Source organism: Peromyscus californicus, unplaced genomic scaffold, assembly GCF_007827085.1.
Source record: "Peromyscus californicus insignis strain IS unplaced genomic scaffold, ASM782708v3 Scaffold_5__1_contigs__length_169319896, whole genome shotgun sequence".
Classification (NCBI taxonomy): domain Eukaryota; kingdom Metazoa; phylum Chordata; class Mammalia; order Rodentia; family Cricetidae; genus Peromyscus; species Peromyscus californicus.
The window spans coordinates 74,451,070-74,455,904 of NW_026294573.1; the positions used below are offsets into that span (position 1 = coordinate 74,451,070).

General features: G+C 34.5%; 1 protein-coding gene across 43 annotated transcripts in view; it reads left to right on the plus strand.

Moving 5' to 3' along the window:
* Ptprd (protein tyrosine phosphatase receptor type D) overlaps positions 1-4,835 on the plus strand; it is a 2,293,154-nt gene that overhangs the window by 1,741,809 nt on the left and 546,510 nt on the right. The gene's annotated exons all lie outside the window — the stretch shown is intronic.

Below are 4,835 nucleotides of genomic sequence, written 5' to 3' on the forward strand. Positions count from 1 at the left end.
TTTGGTTTCAGGTTAACATCAAGATATTTGATCCATTTAGAGATAGCTGTTTTGAAAGGTTATAGACATGAGCAATTTAGTTATTCCACATATGGACACACTGTTTTCCCAGCACCAATTTATTTAAAATGCTATCTTTCCTCTAGTATGCATTTTTGGCATCATTACCAAATATTTGACAGTCATGTTTAGGTCTTCTATTTTGTTCCATTGTTCTATGTGTGTTTTTGTACCAATACTATGTTGTTTTTAATACTATGACTCTCTAATATAGCTTGAAATCTGAAACGGTAATTCCTCCAGTATTGTTCATTTTGCTCAGAATTGCTTTAGCAGTCTGGGGTCTTTTGTACCTCCATGTGGATTTTAGGATTTTTTTCTTTTTCTGAAATGAATATCATAAGGATTATCATTGAGATTATATTGAATTTATTAATTTACTTTTGGTAAGATGGTCACTTTCACAATATTCATTCTACTAATTCATAAGCATGGAACTTCTTTCCATGTTCTAGTGTCTTCCTTAGTTTCTTTTATCAGAGATATAACATTTTCAATGTAGAGGTCTTTCACCTCCTTGCTTAGGCTAATTCTTAGATTGTTGTTGTTAATGTGAATGGGAGTGCTTTCATGACTTTTTTCTCAGAATATCTGCTATTGTTATACAGAAAGCCTACTTTTTTTTAATGTTGATTTTATGTCTTGCCACCTTGCTTAAAATGTTGATCATTTTTAGTTTTCTTGTGGATTTTTAAAAAATCTCTTATGTATTCTATCAGCTGCAAATGGGTATTATCATACTTTTTCTTTTTCTATTTGCATCCTATAATTTCACTATCTTGTTTTATTGCTCTTGATAGTGCTTCCAGCATTAAAATGTAAAGAAACGGTCATAGTAAACAGCCCTGTTTTGGTTCTTGTTTTAATGGGATTGCTTCAAGATTTTCTCCATTTTAGGATGATGTTGATTATGGGTCTGTAATAGCCTTTATTGTGTTGAGACATGTTTCCTCTAGTTTTATTCTCTCTAGGAATTTTATGATAGAGGCATGTTGGATTTTGTCAAAGGGCTTTTCAACATCTATTGAGATGAGCTGGCAATGTTTGTCATTAAGACTGTTTATATGGTTTACTGTGTTCATTTACTTATGTGTATTGAACCATCCCTGTATCTCTGGAATGATGCCAACTTGATCAATACGGATGATCTTTTTTTTGTATTTGTCTCAAAAAATTTGCCTCAAAATTTTTGCATCTATATTCATCAAGTATGTTAGCTTAGAATTTTCTCTTTTTGTTGTTGTATCTTTATCTGGTATTTTAGCCTTGGAACTAGAATAAAAACAGTTCCTAGAATGTGTTTGGAGGAGAACTCCATGTTTCTGTTTTTGAGTAATTTAAGAAGTACTAGTTGTGGCTCTTCTTTTAATGTCTGGTAGAATTCTGATTTAAATTTATCTGTGCCTGGTCTTCTTTAAATCTGGAAGCTTCTTATTACTGTTTTGATCCCCTTGTTTGCTGTGAGGTGGTTTAAGTTGTTGATTTCTTCTTTGTTTAAATTTGGTGGTTCAGATGAATCTGGTAACTAATCCATTTTTTTATACTTTCTATCTTCATAAAATATAGGCTAAAGTCTTTCCCTATAATGATTTGAATTTCTTTGGTGGATGTTATGTTGTTTCCCTGTTCATCTCTGAGTCTTTTTATCTGGAACTTTTCTCCTTTTGTTTGTTAACTGTACCAAGGGTGGTCTGTTGATCTTGTTATTCTTTTCAAAACAAAACAAACAAACAAACAAACAAACAAAAAACCCTACATTTGTTGATTCTTTGTATTTTTGTTGTTATTGTTGTTTCTATTTCATTAATTTCTGCTCTGATTTTTATTATTTCTGTTTACCACATTTGAGTTTGATTTATTCTTTATTTCTGAGACTCTTCAGTTACATTGTTAAGTCATTTATTTGTATTCTTTCTGATTTTTAATATTGGCATTTAGAACTGTGTATTTTCCTCTATGACTGTTTTTAATGTATTCCAGAAATTTTGTTGTGTTATATTTTCATTTAATTCCATATATCAAAAGAACCTAACAGATATTGACAGAATATTGTTCCCAAACACCAAAGACTACACGTTCTGTTCAGCAGCCCATGGAAATTTTTATAAAATAGACCACACATTGGTCATAAATCAGTCTCAATAAGAACATGAAACTTGAACTAATTCCATGCATCCTATCTGACCATAATGCAATAAAATTGTTTTCATCTGTTTTTATTCCTTTATCTAAAATCCCTTTAGGACTGTACGTGTTTATGTATGTATGTATGTGTGTAGGTATTTATATCCATCCCTGTGTCTCTGGAATGATGCCAACGTCATCAATGTGCATTTTTTTTTATAACTTGCCTAACAAATTATATATATGTATATATATATATATATATATATTCATTTTTATTATTTCTTTTCTTTTTTAGATTATACTCACATCACCCACCCTCCCTTTCCTCCTTCCAAACTATCCTGTATTCCCCTCCTTGTTCTATGTCAAATTCATGGCTTTCTCTTGTCATTAATTGTTACTTGTATATATGTACATGTGTATACATATATATTTCTAAATATAATCTGCTCAGTTTATATAATGCTACTTGTATGTATGTTTTTATGGATGACCACTCAGTATTAGACAACCAGTTGGTGTGTTCTTCCCTGGGAAAGACAATTTCTTCCCACTCCAAACATCCCTTAGTTGTTATTTTTATATCAGCACACTGCCCCTAAATTATATCTGCCTTGAATTATAAGACAAGAAGGTAGTCAGATGGCTATATGTGGTACATAATTTTATGTATCAAAATGATTTCACCCAACAATGTAGTAAATTCAAAAGAACTTTGTAACTACAAGTGGTCATGTAAGTGAAAGGTATTATTATGTTGATAGGTAAACATAGGCTTTGGTGTAGTACTTGATGAGTGCCTTTTTTAAAAGAAAACAAAAACAGTGCAATCAATGCCACTTCATTATTCTATTAAATTGTAGATGGTGTAATTATCCTTCCTTTAAAATTTTTGCACCGAGAAACATAAATATTTGTTTTTATTACCCCAATTTTGTGATTATGTACAAAACACTTCTTAATAATGTACTTTATGATAAAGTTTTTGGAAGTTGTGATTTTAAGATCTGAGGTGACTCTCCCATTGAGTTTCATTAGGAAAAGACAAGACCTTAGATCAAAGGGCTGGCTTCATTAAAGCCAGTGGTGGGCTAATCAAAGAAGGTGGATGCTTTTGTGTATTGTGAAGTTTTAGATGACTATCAAAGAAGTGAATGAGCTCCCAAATACTGAATTAAAGAGGAAGTTTTGTGTTCTGCAATCATCGATTTTATAACTGCTTCCTTTGACTTAAAACCTGCATCTTCTGGTAAATGGAATAGGTTTTGAAGAAACAAATCTTCAAGAGCTTTAAATGGGCAATAAAAAGGTTGTAATCTCCTATGGCAGAGACCTGATTCATAAGACAACATATTTTAAGATTCATAAATGTTTACAACCGACCAGGTTAGTAAACAAAAGGTTCAAATTTAAAAGGAAAGGGCAGAGACATAACCTTTCTATATAAGAGCCACCAGCTAAAACAACCTTTGTTGGCCCTGTGGCTGAATCAGTTCAGATGTGTACAAGTGGGATCTGTGTAATAACTGTTGTCTTCACTCAATTTTGTGTAGAAGTCGACACCTCACTGCCATGATGGTTCTTAAAATAAAATTTATTTATTTGTTTATTTGTTCTTTGTGTGTATATGTGTATGCACATGTGTATGCTACAGCACATATGTGTAGATCTGAGGACCACTTCTCCAAATCAGTTCTCTCCTTCCATCAGGAGAGTACCAAGAATAGCTGAGATCAAACTCAGGCTGTCAGGCGTGGTGGCAAGCATCTTTATTGGTTGAACCATTTCATCAAGCCTTGCTTCTTAACAAAATAGCTGCAAGATGATCTGTGCAGGTTTATGTTTGATAGTAATCTCCAGCCAGCCTTTGAGACCTCAATAAGTCATCATAGAGCCTCCATCCAGTAACTGATAGAAGCAGATGCAGAGATCCACAGCCAAGCACCAAGCTGAGCTCCAGGAGTCCAGTCAAAGAGAGAGAAGAGAGATGCTCTGAGTAAGGGGCATCAAGATCATGATGGAGAAATCTACAGAGACAACCAATCCAAACTAATGGGAACTCATAAACTGTGGACCAATAGCTGTAGCCTCCCAGGGACTGGACTAGGTCCTCTGCATAGGCAAGACAATTGTTTAGCTTGACCTGCTTAAGGGGCCCCTGGCAGTGGGATCAGGATCCGTACCTGGTGCATGAGCAGGCCTTTTGGAGCCCAGTGCCTATGGTTGGACACCTTACACAGCCTTGGTGCAGAGGGAGGGGCTTGGACCTGCTTCAACTGAATGTACCAGGCTCTGTTGGTTCCCCATGGGAGGCCCTGCCTTGGAGGAGGTGGGTTGTCAGGGAAGGCTGGGGGGCGGAATGAGGGAGGAGAGGGACATCTGTGGTTGGTATGTAAAATGAATAGTAAATCTCTTAATAATAAAAAAAGAAAAAGAAAGAAGGAAGGATGGAAAGAAAGAAAAAATTTACAAGATTATCATGGGACACTCCCTTTAAAAAGAAACAGAAAAATGTGCTGGCTGGGAACATGGGTTATGAACTCAGACAAACCCATCCTCAAACGAAAGTGTTGCCTTGGGCTAGATTGATATGATTTTGGGCAAATTATTTATTTGGTATTTATGTACCTCATTTACTGCCTATATAA